The following is a 19,675-nucleotide window of genomic DNA, read 5'->3' as shown; positions in this document are numbered from 1 at the left end:
CCGCACGGCAGGGGACAGTGGGAGGATGTGGAGTTGACACTGATGGCTGGAGAGGTCTCCACAAACCACAGACTTGGCAAAAGGAGAAGTCACCTATTTTGTCCAATGTGCTCCATGAGACGCTGTTTAATTTGAGGAGTGGTTTTTCCTCAGGATGTCTGATGAAACATGTTAAAAAATGCCACAGCACATCCCATTCCTCAAAATCTACACAAGCACTTGCCAGTCTTACCTATATAATAACAACAAAATCCTTCTAATAACAGGATTTAACTGAATGGGATGCACAAGGATGGCTTTGCCTAATATTTTTGTTAAAGTGGACTTACCCCAATCACTTCAGTCATGGAACGGGGTTTTATAAGCAGACGTGGAGGTTTTATAGTCTAGTCTTCTTGTGAGGAGAAAAGAGGCAGAACCTGAGGAGGTTTAGTGACTGACCCAAAGTCACAACTGGGAAATGACTGACCTGGATCAACACCTCTGTCCAGTGTCCTATTTCTCACACCACTAAAGACTAGAAAATGAACACTGTCACATAGAGATGGATTTTCTAAGGGAAAAACATTCACTATGCCAGCAGAATCTGGGGAGACAGCTCTGAACAGTGATGAGCACCCTCGGGGCAGTGAAAAACAAAGTCACATCCATTCTGAAAAATGCAATTCTTAAATAGTAATAATAATACATATAAAGTGCTTACTTTATAAGAGTACAGGCACTCTTTTTTGTGCTTTACGTATGTTCATTCATTCAATTGTCAGAGAAACCCTACAAAGATAGACGCTTTTCTTATTCTTGGTTTCTTGATGGAAAAAACAACAACAACAACAACTAAAGCCCAGAGCAGTGCCCTTTCCCAGAGTCATGCAACAGCTATGTGGTCGAGAAGGGGTTTCAATAAAGTCCAGCAGTTGGCTCTAGTTACCCACTGTATGATACAGTGTCTCTTTAAGGAAAATCGTGCAATTTCTCCAAAGCACGTTAGAGCCTCCCATTCATTGTCTCATGTATTCACCCATGAAAACAATGCAGATGTAAAGAAAATCACTGCTTTTGTGGCAAGTCTGACAGATCAGGTGCACCAAGGACATGCTGGCAGGGACAAAAGTCAAACTATCTTAGTTTTGCCCTTAGCTCCAACAATTTCTCCCTGAGCCACAGGCTCTTCTGTAAACATGAAAATAATCTGCCTTCTTCACAGTGCTAAAGATTAAAGAAAATATATTGAAGAGTTGTCTGTAATTTAGATAATCACAAGTAAACTATGCTATAAGATGATGTGAAAAGCGGGTATCACAGTCTGCTACTATAATGAATTACCTTGGTACTGTACACATGTTAATATATAAATTTTACTAATCTGTTTAAAATGAGTCTGCAAGAATCTGTTTTACAGAGATAGGCATATTGCTGCTGGTTTTACAAAGTGAAAGATTCCTTTAAAAACCAAACTCTATTAATAAAAAGATCAGATCCGCACTCCTTTTCAGTGTTACTTTTAAGAGATCGTTTTCTTTTTGGTTTTTAAAGTTTCATTAAGCATTTTAAAATTGCAACAACAGCAAAATTGGCATCTCCCCTCACTGCAAGAGAAGAGTGAAAGATGCAAAAATATCAGCTTGATGCTGCTAATGCCTAGTGCCCACCCTTCCCTTGTTCCGAGGCAGGTTATGAAATCTATGTAATTAATCAGCCAGAAGGCCGTCTCATCAGTTCCAAGAGGTGGCATCCAGGCCTGCATGCCAGACTGTGCTAGTTCTGGTACACAGAAGTCCCTCTCTCCAGAAAACAATGGCCAATTGGGAGAAAACACTTTGTGCCAGTGCACGAAAACACAACTACATCATCTCCTGATAACCAGGAGACAACGCGTCCTGGCTGAATCACAGAGGCAGAAAAGAAATAGAAAGAGAAACCCAATTGTTAACTAATAGAAGAAGACAAAATGAGAGACTAATTCTACATGTCAATTTTTACTTTTTATATTGAAATATTTATGTAAAAATTTTTTTTCTGTTCTTTAAAGAAGGAAGAATTAAGGTCATCTTTCTGTTCTGTGGCTCAAGGATATCAGAACACGGAAAGGCACATACCAGGCAAAACTGTAAAAAGAGTGAAGTTTATTGTTAACCACCCCCATCCTGACATTCATTTTTAGTGCTTTTTCCCATTTTATGCACAGCAATTACTCCTGGCCAATAAGCATCCATCTCTCTACTCTGTTACGCTCCTTCTCAAACTCTTAATAAGCCAGCCTATACGGGATCTCCTCTTTCAAACACCTTTGTCCTATGTATCATCTCTTATAAGATGTATTGGGTATTCAGATCCTCTGATCAATTTAAAGGGATTAGTGTGGTATGTGTATTTAACGAGTACTGTAACAGGTGTTTCCAAAGAAATATGCTCAAAAAATTTCTTCAAGTAGAGGTCTTGGGAGAGAAGAAGGAGATAGAGAATTTTACGTGGTGTTACATAAATCAAAACACTTCTCAGATACGAAAATATCTCTGGGATTGTTATGGCCCGGAATGTAAAATTGGTGTACAATGTGATCATTGAACGTTCAACTTGAAAGAAATGTCAAGCTGCTGCCAAAGTTTTGATATTCTAGCAATCTCGTGGCATTTTGTAGTTTCCCTCCTCTGATGTTAGGGATGCTTTGGGGGGGGTGTGGATGAGGACTGCTTTAACCTAAAGAAAAGCAGAAATAGTAGAGAGCATCTCAGGCTGACTGATGCTGATGGGACAGCAGAACTATCAAGGCTCAAGGGCAATGGCCACTAATTCAGCCTCCACAATTACCTGGTTTCCAAAATTAAGAGTTCATGGAAATCCTTGCATATTTAAGGAGTAACTCTTGGCATCATAGAAAACCATAGAGAGATCACTATAGGGATTTTGAATCTAAGAATTAGAATAAATTTTTAAAGAGGTTAAGCAGTCATAACCAAATCCTTACAACTATATTAAATTGAGATTAAAACACATTATACTGTCATTTGCAAATATCTTCTCCCATTCCGTGGATTGCCTCTTTGTTCTGTTGACTGTTTTCCTTTGCTGTGCAGAAGCTTTTGATTTTGATGAAGTCCCAAAAGTTCATTTTCGCTTTTGTTTCCTTTGCCTTTGAGACATATCTTGAAAGAAGTTGCTGTGGCTGATATCGAAGAGATTACTGCCTATGTTCTCCTCTAGGATTCTGATGGATCCCTGTCTCACGTTGAGATCTTTTATCCATTTTGAGTTTATCTTTGTGTACGGTATAAGAGAATGGTCGAGTTTCATTCTTCTACACATAGCTGTCCAATTTTCCCAGCACCATTTATTGAAGAGACTGTCTTTTTTCCACTGTATATTTTTTCCTGTTTTGTCAAAGATTATTTGACCATAGAATTGAGGGTCCATATCTGGGCTCTCTACTCTGTTCCACTGGTCTATGTGTCTGTTTTTATGCCAGTACCATGCTGTCTTGGTGATCACAGCTTTGTAGTGAAGCTTGAAATCAGGTAACGTGATGCCCCCAGTTTTATTTTTGTTTTTCAATATTTCCTTAGCAATTCGGGGTCTCTTCTGATTCCATATAAATTTTTGGATTATTTGCTCCAGCTCTTTGAAAAATACCGGTGGAATTTTGATCGGAATGGCATTAAAAGTATAGATTGCTCTAGGCAGGATAGACATTTTAACAATATTTATTCTTCCGATCCAAGAGCATGGAATGGTCTTCCATCTTTTTGTGTCTTCTTCAATTTCTTTCATGAGTGTTCTGTAGTCTCTCGAGTGCAGATCCTTTACCTCTTTGGTTAGGTTTATTCCCAGGTATCTTATGGTTCTTGGTGCTATAGTAAATGGAATCGATTCACTAATTTTCCTTTCTGTATTTTCATTGTTAGTGTATAAGAAAGCCACTGATTTCTGTACATTGACTTTGTATCCTGCCATGTTACTGAATTGCTATATGAATTCTAGTAGTTTGGGGGTGGAGTCTTTTGGGTTTTCCAAATAAAGAATCATGTCATCTGCGAAGAGAGAGAGTTTGACTTCTTCATTGCCAATTTGGATACATTTTATTTCTCTTTGTTGTCTGATTGCTGTTGCTAGGACTTCTAATACTATGTTGAACAAGAGTGGTGAGAATGGGCATCCTTGTCATGTTCTGATCTCAACAGGAAGGCTGCAAGGTTTTTCCCATTGAGGATGATATTTGCTGTCGGTCTTTCATAGAAAGATTTTATGAAGTTCAGGAATGTTCCCTCTATCCCTATACTTTGAAGTGTTTTAATCAGGAATGTATGCTGGATTTCGTCAAATGCTTTTTCTGCATCAATTGAGAGGACCATGTGGTTCTTCTCTCTTCTCTTATTAATTTGTTCTATCACAGTGATTGATTTCCGAATGTTGAACCATCCTTGTAGCCCAGGAATGAATCCCACCTGGTCATGGTGAATAATCCAGGATCTATAAAGAACTCCTCAAACTCAACACACACAAAACAGATAATCATATTTTTAAAAAATGGGCAGAAGATATGAACAGACACTTCTCCAATGAAGACATACAAATGGCTATCAGACACATGAAAAAATGTTCATCATCACTAGCCATCAGGGAGATTCAAATTAAAACCACATTGAGATACCACCTTACACCAGTTAGAATGGCCAAAATTAACAAGACAGGAAACAACATGTGTTGGAGAGGATGTGGAGAAAGGGGAACCCTCTTACACTGTTGGTGGGAATGCAAGTTGGTGCAGCCACTTTGGAAAACAGTGTGGAGATTCCTCACAAAATTAAAAATAGAACTTCCCTACACTACTGGGTATTTACCCCAAAGATACAGATGTAGTGAAAAGAAGGGCCATCTGTACCCCAATGTTTATAGCAGTAATGGCCACAGTTGCCAAACTGTGGAAAGAACCAAGATGCCCTTCAACAGACGAATGGATAAGGAAGATGTATGTGGTCCATATACACTATGAATTATTTTGGGGGGCCAGGGGGTGGGAGGTTGGGGGAACCAGGTGGTGGGTATTAGGGAGGGCACAGATTGCATGGAGCACTGGGTGTGGTGCAAAAACAATGAATACTGCTACAGTGAAAAGAAATAAAAAATTAAAAACAAAACAAAAAAACAATCCAGTAGCAACAGGGCTGGCAACAGATACCATTAGTGATAGGTAATAGCAAATTCATCCACAAAACCTGTTACACTGAGATACACTTTTGACTGGAGCTTAAAAATAAGTATTGGGGCACTCGGTTGTCTCAGTCAGTGCAGCATCCAACTCTTGATGTCAGGGTTGTGAGTTTGAGCCCCATGCTGGGTGCAGGGATTACTTAAAATCTTTAAGGGGTGCCTGGGTGGCTCAGTCAGTTAACCATCTGAGTTCAGCTCAAGTCATGATCCCAAAGTCCTGGGATCGCCCCTCACGTCTACGTCAGGATCCTTGCTCAGTGGAAAGTCTGCTTTTCCCTCTGTCTCCCCTCCCCCCATCCCGATTCATCATTTCTCTCTCTCCCCTTCTTTCAAATAAATAAATAAAATCTTTTTTTTAAAGTATAGAATTCAATATCTCTAAATCCCATTTGTTACCCCCATTATATGTTGTTCTGAGCTACCTATGTATGAACTGAGATACACCCACAACCTTCCTTTGATTTAGGAACAATGGAGATCTCCTTCAGTTATCAACAAGGACTTAGGTCTTCATTTTTCTTTTATTTCTATCTGCTCATCAAGCATGTTTACTAAACATATTCCATATACCAGACATTATCAATGACTTTTGGTTCTCAATCCTATCAAAACCAACACCCTTTATTTTTTTCTTTTTAAATACTTTCTTTATTTGAGAGAGAGAGAGCAAGAACAGGGGGCAGAGATATGGAGAAGCAGGCTCTCCACTGATCAGGGAGTCCAATGCAGGGCTCGATCCGAGGACCCTGGGATCATGACCTGAGCCAAAGGCAGATGCTCAGGTGCCTCAAAACCAAAGCCCATTCAAGCAAGTATTTTGTAAGCCTCCTTTACTATCCTAAAATGAAATATAAGCTGGTTAAATATATTAAAAATTAAGTAAATATAGTATCCTAACACTACTGCTAACGAGAAAAAAAAGAATGGTCATTTAAAACAAAATAATATGTACTACAATACGTAAATGCCCAGGGAGGCACACAAGAAACCATAATGAAGCCGGCAGAGGCCTGTACTTATTTAATATGAATTCATTTAAATTCAAAAAAGAAATAAAGAGATCAGATGCCAACCACATTCACAAAGAATATAGGAAAACGACAGTGCAAATGTACCAGATAGACACTCCCATAAAAACAAACAACGGCAACAGTCCAGACTTATTTGCATATAATAAATGAAGAAAGGAAATAACCTTAATTAAAGGAGGGATAGCATGCCAAGACAAGTACAGACTCTCACCAGGGAGAGAAAGTGTGATAATCCCACAAGTGAGAAAATAAACACTACCCATGCACCCCATTAAAGCTGCCAAGTCTTCAAAGGTATCTCAAATGATATTTTTCTTGTGATTGATAATATCAGCTTCAGCTTCACAGGACACTGTGGGATGCCCACCATTGATTGTGAAAAAGAATAAAGTATTAAGTTAAAACCAGTATCTTACTTCCCAGTTTGTTCCAATACCACTTACTGTATAGCAATCCTACAATCAAGTAGACAGAATGCCCAGAGTGAATAAATTATTCAATAATTTAAAAACAATATCTTTATTCATTTAGACATGCTTCTCAGTAATTGTTTTCCTCATGTACTGGACCTTTCACATAACTTCTTGTGAAAACAACTAATTAATACCATCTACTAAAGTACTCCAGGTTTTTGCTTATTAACATATAATGTATTACTTGTTTCAGGGGTACAGGTCTGTGAATCATCAGTCGTACACATTTCACAGCACTCCCCACAGCACGTACCCTCCCCAGTGTCCATCACCCAGCCACCTTATCCCTCCCATCTCCCTCCCCCCTAGCAACCCTCAGTTTGTTTCCTGATATTAAGAGTCTCTTACGATTTGTCTCCCTCTCTGGTTTCATCTTGATTCATTTTTCCCTCCCTTCCCCTATGACCTCTGTCTTGTTTCTCAAATCCCTCATATCAGTGAGATCATATGATGATTGTCTTTCTCTGATTGACTTACTTTGCTCAGCATAATACCCTCTAGTTCCATCCACATCATTGCAAATGGCAAGATTTCATTTCTTTTCATGGCTTCATAGTATTCCATTGTATGTATATACCAAATCTTTATTGTCCATTCACCTGCTGGCTCTTTCCATGAGAATGGAAATGGCTCTTTCCATAGTTTGGCTATTGTGGACATTGCTGCTATAAACATTCAGTTTCATGTGCCCCTTTGGATCACTACCTTTGTATCTTTGGGATAAATACCCAGTAGTGCAATTGCCAGGTTGTAGGGTAGCTCTATTTTCAAGTTTTTGAAATACTGTTTTCCAGAGTGACTGCTTCAGCTTGCACTCCCACCAAGTGTAGGAGTACTCCCCTTTTTCCACATCCTCGCCAACACCTGTCACTTCCTGACTGGTTAATTTTAGCCATTCTGACTGGTGTGAGGTGGTATCTCACTGAGGTTTTGATCTGTATTTTGTATTTCCCTGACGCCAAGTGATGTTGAGCACTTTTTCATGTGTCTGTTGGCCATTTGGATGTCTTCTCTGCAGAAATGTCTGTTCATGTCCTCTGCTCATTTCACTTCTTGATTGCATTATTTGTTCTTTGGGTGTTGAATTTGATAAGTTCTTTATAGATTTTGGATACTAGCCCTTTATCTGATATGCATTTGCAAATATCTTCTCCAGTTCTTTCGTTGTCTTTTGGTTTTGCTGACTGTTTCCTTTGCTGTGCAAAAGCTTTTTATCTTGACGAAGTCCCAACAGTTCATTTTTGCCCTTGATTCCCTTGCCTTTGGCAATGTTCTAGTAAGAAGTTGCTGCAGCCAAGGTCAAAGAGGTTGTTGCTCGTGTTCGTCTCAAAGATTTTGATGGATCCCTGTCTCACATTGAGGTCTTTCATCCATTTTGAGTCTGTTTTTGTGTGTGGTATAAGAAAATGGTCCGGTCTCATTCTTCTGCATGTGGCTGTCCAATTTGCCCAACACCACTTGTTGAAGAGACTGTCTTTTCTCCACTAACCATTTGTTTCTGCTTTGTCAAAGATTAGTTGACCATAGAGTTGAGGGTCCATTTCTAGGCTCTCTATTCTGTTCCATTGATCTATATGTCTGTTTTTGTACCAATACTATACTGTCTTGATGAATACAGCTTTGTAACAGAGCTTGAAGTCTGAATTAGGATACCACCAACTTTGGTTTTCTTTTTCAACACTCTTCTGGCTACTCGGGATCTTCTCTGCATCCGTATAAATTTTAGGATTATTTGTTCCATTTCTTTGAAAAAAGTTGCTGGTATTTTGATAGGGATTGCATTAAATGTGCAGATTGCTCTAGGTGTTATAGATTTTTCACAATATTTGTTCTTCCAATCCATAAGCATGGAACATTTTTCCATTTCTTTGTCTTCCTCAATCTCTTTCATGAGTACTTTATAGTTTTCTGAGTACAAATTCTTCGCCTCTTTAGTTAGGTTTATTCCTAGGTATCTTATGGTTTGGGGTGCATTGTAAATGGGATTGACTCCTTAATTTCTCTTTCTTCCGTCTTATTGTTAGTATGTAGAAATTCAACTGATTTCTGGGCATTGATTTTATATCCTGCCACTTTACTGAATTCCTGTATGAGTTCTAGCACTTTTGGACTGGAGTCTTCTGGGTTTTCCACATATAGTATCATATCATCTGCAAAGAGGGATAGTTTGGCTTCTTTGCTGATTCAGATGCCTCTTATTTCTTTTTGTTGTCTGATTGCTGAGGCTAGGACTTCTAGTACCGTGTTGAATAGCAGTGAACATAGCAGTGAACATCCCTGCCATGTTCCTGACCTTATGGGAAAAGCTCTCAGTTTTTCCCCATTGAGAATGATATTCAGTTTTCATAGATGGCTTTGATGATATTGACCTATGTACCTTCTATCCTTACACTGTGAAGAGTTTTGATCAAGAAAAGATGATGTACTTTGTCAAAGGCTTTTTCAACATCTATTGGGAGTATCACATGGTTCTTGTTCTTTCTTCAATTAATGTATTTTATGACATTGATGGATTTGCAGATGTTGAACCAAACTTGCAGCCCAGGAATAAATCCCACTTGATCATGGTGAATAATTCTTTTAATGTACTGTTGGAGCCTACTGGCTAGTATTTTTGCATCCATGTTCATCAAGGATATTGGTCTGTAATTCTCCTTTTTGATGGGGTCTTTGTCTGGTTTGGGGATCAAGGTAATGCTGGCCTCATAAAATGAGTTTGGAAGTTTTCCTTCCATTTCTATTTTTTGGAAAAGTTTCAGGAGAATAGGCATTAATTCTTCTTTAAATGTTTGGTAGACTTCTCCTGGGAAGGCATTTGGCCCTGGGCTCTTGTTTGTTGGGAGATTTTGTATGGCTGCTTCAATTTCCTTACTGATTGTGGGTCCTTCAGGTTTTCTATTTCTTCCTGGTTCAGTTTTGGTAGTTTATATGTCTCTAGCAATGCATCCATTTCTTCCAGATTGTCAAATTTGCTGGCATATAGTGGCTCATAATATGTTCTTACAATTGTTTGTATTTCTTTGGTGTTGGTTGTGAGCTCTCCTCTTTCATTCATAATTTTATTAATTTGGGTCCTTTCTCTTTTCTTTTGGATAAGACTGGCCAGGGGGTTGTCAATATTATTAATTCTTTCAAAGAACTAGCTCCTAGTTTCGTTGATCTGTTGTTCTGCTCCTTTGGTTTCTATTTCATTGATTTCTGCTCAAGTCTTTAATATTTCTCTTCTCCTGCTGGGTTTAGGCTTTCTTTCTGCTCTTTCTCCAGCTCCTTTAGGTGTATGATTAGGCTTGCATTGCTATATACTTTCCTTCCAGGACCGCCTTTGCTGTGTCCCAAAGATTTTGAACTGTTTGTTTTCATTTTCATTTGTTTCCATGAATTTTAAAAAAATTCTTCTTTAATTTCCTGGTTGACCCATTCATTCTTTAGTAGAATGCTCTTGAGCTTCCATGTATTTGAGTTCTTTCCAACTTTCCTCTTCTGATTGAGTTCTATTTTCAAAGCATTGTGGTCTGAAAATATGCAGGGAATGATCCCAATCTTTTGGTACCAGTTGAGACCTGATTTGTGACCCAGGATGTAATCCATTCTGGAGAATGTTCCATGTGCACTAGAGAAGAATGTGTATTCTGTTGCTTTGGGATGGAATGTTCTTAATATGTCTGTGATGTCCATCTGGTCCAGTGTGTCATTTAAAGCCCTTATTTCCTTGCTGATCTTTTGCTTAGATGATCTGTCCATTTCAGTGAGAGGGGTGTTAAAGTCCTCTACTATTATTGTATTATTGTCGATGTGTTTCTTTGCTTTTGTTATTAACCAGTTTATATAATTGGTTGCTCCCATGTTAAGGGTATAGATAATTAAAATTCTTAGATCTACTTGTTGGACAGACCCTTTAAGCATGATATAGTGTCCTTCCTCATCCCTTATTATAGTCTTTGGCTTAAAATCTAATTTGTCTGATACAAAGATTGCCACCCAGATTTCTTTTGATGTCCATTAGCATAGTAAATTGTTTTCAACCTCCTCACTTTAAATCTGGAGATGTCTTTAGGTCTACAATGAGTCTCTTGCATACAGCATATCAAAGGGTGTTTTTTTTTTTAATGCATTCTGATACCCTGTGACTTTTTATTGGGGCCATTTAGCCCATTTACATTCAGGGTAACTATTGAAAGATGTGAATTTAGTGCCAATGTATTGCCTGTAAGGTGACTGTTACTGTATACTGTCTCCGTTCCTTTCCGGTCTATGTTACTTTTAGACTCTCTCTTTGCTTAGAGGACCCCTTTCAATATTTCCTATAGGGCTGGTTTGGTGTTCACAAATTCTTTTGGTTTTTGTTTGTCCTGGAAGCTTATTTCTCCTTCTATTTTTATTTGAGAGCCTAGTGGAATATAGTATTCTTGGATGCATATATTTCTAGCTTAGTGCTCTGAATATATCATGCCAGTCCTTTCTGGCCTGCCAAGTCTCTGTGGATAGTTCTGCTGCCAGTCTAATATTTCTACTGTTGTAGGTTACAGACCTCTTATCCCAAGCAATTTTCTCTTTGTCTCTGAGACTTACAAGCTTTACTATTAGATGACAGGGTGTTGACCTATTTTTATTAAATTTTGAGGGGATTTCTCTGTGCCTCCTGGATTTTGATGCATGTTTCCTTCCCCAAATTAGGGAAGTTCTCTGCTATAATTTGCTCCAATGTACCTTCTGCCCCCCCTTTCTTCTTCTTCTGGGATCCTAATTATTCTAATATTGTTTTGTCTTATAATATCATTTATCTCTCAAGTTCTCCCCTCATGATCCAGTAGTTGTTTGTCTCTCTCTTTCTCCGCTTCTTTATTCTCTATCACTTGGTCTTCTATATCACTAATTCTCTCTTCTGCCTCATTTATCCTAGCAGCAAGAGCCTCCATTTTTTATTGCACCTCATTAATATATTTTTAAATTTCAACTTGGTTTGATTTTAGTTCTTTTATTTCTCCAGAAAGGGATTCTCTAATATGCTTTTTTCAAACCCAGCTAGTATCTTTATAATCATGATTCTGAACTCTATTTCCAACATCTTAGTAATGTCTGTATTGATTCGGTCCCTAGCAGTCAGTACTGCCTTTTGTTCTTTTTTTTTTTTTTAAGGTGAGTTTTCCCGCTTTGTCATTTTGTCCAGAGAAGAATAGATGAATGAGAAACAAAATGCTAAAAGAGTAATAATGACTCCAGAAGAGTACACACTAAAATGTACACTAAACAAATCAGGAGAGACCCAAAACCAGGGGAAAAGGAAGGGGGGGAAATATATATATATATATATATATATATATATATATATATATATATACACACACATAATGTATATAAATATAAATAATCAGGCTGGTGAATAGAACAGAGAACACACTTGGTTTGGGGTGCATTTTGTTCTGTTAGGAGATACTGCCTCCCTAAATTTTAAAGAAAGAAAAAAACACATACACAAACATAAGGGTAAATATGATGAAGGGATGGACTATGACTATAAAGATGAAAATTTTAAAATATTTTTAAAAAGGAATTGATAAGAAGTTGGTGAAAAAAAGAAAAAAGAAAAGAGAGAGAGAGAGAGAATGTGATCAGGCAGGAAATTAGAACAAAACCTTACACTAGACATAGAGTATATTTTGTTCTATTAAAATAAACTGTATCCCAAAATTTTAAAGAAAGAAAAACTTATATATATACAAAAAATAAGGTTAGATGCAATAAAGGGATAGAATATGACTATAAAAAGGAAAATTTAAAAAGACTTTTAAAAAGGCATTGATGAGGAACGCCTGGGTGGTTCAGTCATTAAGCATCTGCCTTCGGTTGAGGTCATGATTCCAGGGTCCTGGGATCGAGGCCCCCATCAGGCTCCGAGGAGGGAGCCTACTTCTCCCTCTCCCACTCCTCCTGCTTCTGTTCCCTCTCTTGCTCTGTCTCTCTCTGTCGAATAAGTAAATAAAATCTTTAAAAATAAAGGTATTGATAAGATAAGATGTTGGTTAAAATAGGAAAGAGGAAAAATTGGAAATATATAGAACATTTTAAAAACTTAACTTTGAAAGACTAAAGAATCATGGGGCAGGGGGGAAGCCATGAATTCTATGTGCTGTATTCCCCCAGCACTGGAGTGCAGTTCTCATTGATCAGTACACTTGATCTTCACTGGATGTTTCTGCTGATCTTCCATGGAAGGGGCCTGTTGCAATGATTCTTAACTGTCTTTGTCCGAGGCGGAATTGTGCCGCCCTTGACAGGGGTGAGGCTAAGTAATCTGCTCTGGTTCACTCTTGGGAGCTTTTGTTCCCAGAAAGATTTCTGCACAGTTTTGCAGGACAAGAATGAAAATGGCAGCCTCCAAGGTGCCGAGAGCTCAGGGCCCCCACTCCTCAGTGTGCCCTCAGAAAAAAGCAGTCAGTCACTCCTGTCTCCCTCGTCTCCAGCTGCACTTCGTGCTCACCCAACCTGTGACCAAGCATTTCTATCCCTGACACATGGCCCTGTTTGGAGTCTCCAAACCCAGGAGATTCCTGTAACACACTCAGGCACCACTCTTCCTGGTGGAGGAGGAAGGGGGGTCTTCCCAGATCTGCCATTTGTGGGGTCTCTGCTCAAAGAGTAGTGGCCCAACGGTGCCTCAGATCATGTTTTATGGCAACTCCAAGCTGAGAATCCACTCCTTGGCTCTGTTTTTGCAGCTGGCTTCCCTGCTCCTATACCTGGGAGTTCTGCCATACTCAGGCACCCCTAGTCTTTCTGTGACCTCAAAGGTTCTGAGACCACTGAGACCACACTGTCCCAGGGAGGATTTCACCCCCCAACACACACAGCACTACCCCCACTTAGCCCTGGAGTGGCATCCCTCTGTGGAGCAGACTTCTAAAAGTTATGATTTCGTGCTCTGCCGCTCTATCACTTCCTGGTAGCCAGCTGATGGAGGCTATCTCCCCCCACAGTCTATCTTCCCAAATATCACTTTGGATTCACCTCTCCACATGTCTTACTTTCCAGAAAGTGGTCGCTTTTCTGTTCATAGAATTGCTGCTATTCTTTTCTTCAATCTCCTGTTGAGTTTGTAAGTGTTCAGAATGGTTTGATAACTATCTAGCTGAATTCCTGGGATCCGACAAAATTAGGTCTCCTATTCCTCTTCCATCTTGCCCTATCCCCCCCAAACGTTTATCTTTTATCTTTTTTTTTTTATGATTTTACTTATTTGAAAGAGCCCACACCCAAGAGAGCAATGGAAGAGGAGCAGATGGAGCTCCTCTCCACTTTTCATTTTACTCCAGTTTTTATTCTAGATGGTTTAGTAAGGCAGGACTTAAAGTCTTGTAGGAGGCAGGCAACTTTCCATTATGTTGCTCTGTCCTGCATGGTGCCCGATACCCAGCATTCCTGGCTGCGTCCACTAAATGTCCCCAGAGAATTCTTCCATCACCTTCACAATTTTGCAAACTGCCCTCTAGAGGGCAGTACTGTACTCATTAAGAACTACAGGGCTAGACTCAGGGTAAGATGGTGAGCACAGATGCTCTTCCTACCCACACAGAATGGAGGTCTAGTTAGGGATACAAGCATTAATCAAAAACCACAAAAATAAATTTGTGTCTGATCACAAGTTGTGCTGTGTGCTTAAAGGAAAGGAATGTAATGTGGTGAGAACATGTAGTCTAGGGGATCAGGCAAGTCTCCCATTTAAGTGACAAATGAGCAATAATCTGGAAGACAGAGAAGCATCTTCATCCCTTTTTTGGCATCTTATAATCAGTGAAATACAATATAAGGATTCCATGGTGCTTGCCTTGAGTCCTCAGTCCTCCCACAGTCTTACTGATAGAGAAATAGATGGTGCAGGCAAGTGCTCTGGAAGAATATTGCCTTTGTGGCACAGCACAAAATGGCCAAATGCATCCCATTTTCCCTATATTTTGCCTACTTAAATTTTTTTTTAAGATTTTATTTATTTATTTGAGAGAGAAAGAGAAAACATGGATGGGGGAAAGGCAGAGGGAGAGGTAGACTCCCAGGATCTTGAGATTCCAGGACCTTTAGATCATGACCTGAGCTGAGGGCATATGCTTAACCGAGCCACCCACGCATGCCTATTTTATTTCTTTTAAATTTATACTGAAGAAAAAACAATGAGAGTGAAAAATACTCAGTAAAGTATCACTTGGTGACAGTATCTTTTTGTTCTGCTGAGAAAGAGTTCTTCACAATTATTTCACATTTTTGAGATATTTGAAGATCAGCTATAATTTTTTTTCAGCTTTACAGGTAAAGAAATGGACTCAAGAAAGCTAAGTAAATACATTGCTTAGGTTCACACAGGAAATAAATGTTTAGGAAATAACTAATATTGCCTGCTCCCTAGACCAACAGATGCTTTTTCTTCACTGTGTTTTTGTTTTTGTTTTTTCTTCACATTTAGGTGCATTACATGATATGCTGCACATGTCATCTAATAGATCTTAGAAATGGAGAAAAGAAAAAACTGTTTAAGCCCTATTTGGCTTAAAGAAGAAAAAGTCTTTTGATGAAACCCCATGAATGTCCCATACATAAATACTTTCCTTGTGCTGATACTTTGATGTCCGATTTTTGCCTTGAATGCTGATATGGAGTTTGAAATAATTTAATAATTTTGGTCTGAGCCCAATTTTCAGGAAAGTGAAATACAAAAACAATGGCAGAACATTCATGAGTGAGAGAAGTATGGAGAAGATGATTGATTTTCATTTTAAAGATATCATAAGCCTTGGGGCATCTGGGTCGCTCTGCTGGTTAAGCATCCACCTTCTGCTCAGGTCATGATCCCAGGGTCCTGGGACGGAGCCCACATCGGGCTCTCTGCTCGGCAGGGAGTCTGCTTCTCCCTCTCTGTCTTCCACTTTCCCTGCTTGTGCTCTCTCCTATTCTCTCTCTCTCTCTCAAATAAATAAATTCTTTTTTAAAAATCATAAGCCAAAATAGAACAGATCCAAAAAAGATTACAGAAGAATTGAATTCATTACTGGGACCAGATGAACCATTTTCAAGGATGCCATTAATGTATGGATTGCTAGTACTCAGATCCCTGGGATACTGATTCCCCTTGTTGTGTCCATAAGCTCCTAAAAACTTCTACCCAAGTTGGCTGCCCAAGATGGCACACACACAAACTGGGCAGCAGAGCCAGAACTCCAGGAATGTTGAAAGAACACATCTGACTCTACGGATTCCAAATTGCATTCATGTAATAATAACTTGCCCCATAGGCTTTGAAATGTAACCGTATTGCTATTCTATAGGTCACTGTATAACGTGACCTCTCCTGTCAGACTACCTACATTCAAATACTGGGCTCCAAAACTCACTAGCTTTTTTGACCTTGAACAAGGTCAATTGGTGCCTCACAGTTTCCTCATCCATAAAATAGTTCTAATAATTGTACTCATCTCTGGGCTTATTTTAAGATTAAGAGAGGTAATACATGTGAATTATTTCAAATAATATATGGCAAACTCTAATGACTGTTAGCTATTATAATTATTCTATATACAGGACATTTTAAAGTTGCAGTAAATGTAATATTTTGCAATCAGTAATGACAATGTTATTCATATCTACTATACTCTACCTTATAAATTGAGAGGAAACAAAAACCACTTGGACAGTTTAAAAAGACAAATGGCAATACAGAGGGAATAAACAGTTACTGAGAATAAAATTCAGGACTGACAACCTGTGAAAGCCCCATAATGATTAAAATTACAAGAGTAACAATTCCACTGATGGGGGAATTGTCCTTGGGAAACCCCAGAACATGTCAACCTCTCCCCTACGAATGCTTAATTTCTTGTTTGTAAATTAGAGGTTACAACATTGCTCAGTATAAAACACCACAGCATTCATTGCTCACTATTGGAATAAAAAATGTTAAACAGCCATTTATTTAAGGCAGATGAGAAAATAAAAATGAACTGAAGTCATCTGTCACCAGAAGAAATTAATGACAAACATTATCTTTTGCGACAGACCCATTATATTTCTGAAGATACCCTAAGATAGGTTCCTGCAAGGATGCTCTGGTTAAGAAGCCATCTGTCTGCTTTGGGCAAATGACTGTGAGCTTAATCCACTTACAGAAAATGTCAGCAAAATTGCTTCAACACCAGTGAGCTGAATAATAGAAACCCCTGAGCTAAACTTTCAAAAATATGACGCAAGTGCAGAAAACTTCATGAATGTAGGTTTGTGTCATGATACTGGTATCCTGAGAATTCTCTTGCAGTCATTTTGACAAAAGAACCATTCAATAAAACAGTGAGAACCCACTGCCTGTTGATTCCCCTGCTCCCGGCTCTTTCCCTCCCATTACTGTGATCATCCGCTTCCGTGTCAACAAATCTAATAAGAGAGGACAGAAGATTAGTATCCACCTTTAGCAAGGTGACAAAGATAATTAATTGCATTTCAAATGAAATTTCAGTAATGGATGGTCATCAGCACAAAAAACAAATACTGTCTACAAGTTCTGATATCTCAAATTGACTTTCATTGGATAATAAATGACCCTGAGTTCTGAATTCCTACTGCCATGAATGCTATAGACCAAACACAGAAGGGGCTTCTATAGAAACCTCTCCTCAGCTCCTATTTCCATTTCAAAAAGATCCTTTACAGCATCTTGAAAGATGTTCCAACCATGGAACAGACACAGACTATAGAGGCCCTTCCAGCACTGGAAGAATACTTTTAAATGCATTCTGTTTGCCTGGTGTTTGCCTGGTATGGTGTCACGGTAAGAAATTACTGATCACAGTTGCTTAAATGACTGGCTACTTCATCTATCCAAAAGATAAACCTGCAAAAATGCCGGAATAAGAGGGTAGAAAACCGTGAATGATCACAAAGTAGCATCAGCTCCACAGTGCGGAGAATTTCAGCAGGCAAGCGGTATTTTGTGACATCTGGTCTGGGGCTGCACAACCCTAGGGGCACCACTGACAGCCCCTTCTATGTGCCTGGCATTCCCTACAGCCCGATGACAGCCATACTGCATCTGGTCTAGACGTGTCCTTTTACCAAGGACGTCTTTATTCTCTGCAAAATTACAACAGTTTTAAATAAGCTGGAACTGTCCCCTTTAGCAGTGTTTCGTCGTGTGCAGGGTAGCCCATCCTACAGCCCAGCAGGCACCCGGTGATGCTGGCATGAGTTCTAAGTTATGTCAGTTGCAGTGGCCAAATAGCTATTAGCAAGAAATTGTTCAAGGAGCAACTTTCCTATGCTCTCCACGCAATAGGTCATTTTTTAATTAATGAAGGTAAGGCAGCTATCAGATGAAATGGCCATTTCTTATTAATAGTTAAATCCAGGAGTGGCCATCTTGGCTTCCTCTGCAATGACTTAGAGATTTGGTCAGTCGTGAGGTGTTCAGTGCCTCACATTCAGCAGGATATTTGGTTAAACTTAACAGATTACCCTTACCCCCAAGGAAATCTCAAGACCGATCTACCCTAATCTGAGACTCAGTCAAGTTTCAGATCTCAAACTCAAGCCATCCACAAAAGCAAACTACTAGCCACATATTTTGCTCCAACATGTTGTTTATTTTAAGAATTATGGTACAACAAATGTTGAAATAATGGTATCTATACTGGGGCTTCTGGGTGGCACAGTTCATTAAGCATCGGCCTTTGGCTCAGGTCATGATCCCAGGGTCCTGGGATCGAGTCCCGCATGGTGCTCCCTGCTCAGCCCGTTTTAACCTCTTCCTCGGCCATTCCCTTTGCTTGTGTTCTCTGGCTCTTTCTACCTTTCTGTCAAAAAAAAAGCAAAATCTTAAAAAAAAAAAAAAAAACGTATCTATATTTACCAACTGTTCATCTTATATCATTTTGGCTTAATCAATTTATCTATTCCAACTATCTACATATTTTCACCCTAAATATCTCAGTAAGTATATCATGAAAATGAGGGTATAACCACACACTATTATTACCCCAATGAAATTAGCACTCATTCAGCAATTTCATCTGATATGAAGTGCCTATTAAATTTTCCCAAATGTCCCAAAATATCTTTAATAGCTTTTTAAAATCCAGAATGCAATCAAGGTTCACACATTATTAGCACCTCTGAAAATAACGATCCAGCTATGTGACGTTAGAGGAAGAGCCTGAGTGGCGCACAGAGACACTCAACGGCAGGTTCACAGCCATGGGCACCACTTCCCTAAAAGACACACGTTTCCACAGCATCACCCCATCCACCTTCTAGAAAAATGCACCATTAAGTCATTACATACACCTGTCAAAACATTTCTTCTGAATGGCAGATACCACCACTCTTGCATTCTTGCTTTTAAATCTACATTATAAGTATACATGCCGGGAAAAATTCATCACACATTCACCAAACCCATTCAGTGTCATGAGTGCTCTGCTGACACCTCCCTAACTGCTCTCGTCCTATCCAGGCCTCACATTTCTTCCCACATAACTATGAAAATCAAACTATCAGAAACTAGTGGGAGAGAACATTCAGAGGCAATTCCAATATTTCAGTAGCTGATATTTTTTAGGTCTTTGCTATGCAGACCAAAAAAAAAAAACACACATACACACATTTTTGGATGAACTTGAAATTATGACCATGTAGAAAATCTGGAACAAGCCTTGTGTGATCCTGTCCATGTGCACAGACCCTTGCTAAAAAGAAGTTAGTGCCAGGGGTAAACCTGGGCAGTTCAGTGGATTAAGCCTCTGCCTTCAGCTCTGGTCATGGTCTCAGGGTCCTAGGATCGAGCCCCACATCGGGCTCTCTGCTCAGCACGGAGCCTGCTTCCCTCTCTCTCTCTCTCTCTCTCTGCGTGCCTCTCTGCCTACTTGTGATCTCTCTCTCTCTCTGTCAAATAATAATAAAATCTTAAAAAAAAAAAAAAAAAGCTAGCTGCAGGTT

The 19,675-nt window shown here is 39.2% G+C and overlaps 1 protein-coding gene across 5 annotated transcripts in view; it reads right to left on the bottom strand.

Moving 5' to 3' along the window:
- PLCL1 (phospholipase C like 1 (inactive)) overlaps positions 1-19,675 on the bottom strand; it is a 352,432-nt gene that overhangs the window by 5,950 nt on the left and 326,807 nt on the right. The window lies entirely within an intron of this gene.

This window comes from Mustela erminea, chromosome 8, assembly GCF_009829155.1.
Source record: "Mustela erminea isolate mMusErm1 chromosome 8, mMusErm1.Pri, whole genome shotgun sequence".
Classification (NCBI taxonomy): Eukaryota; Metazoa; Chordata; class Mammalia; order Carnivora; family Mustelidae; genus Mustela; species Mustela erminea.
This window is presented reverse-complemented; position numbering and strand designations above follow the sequence as displayed.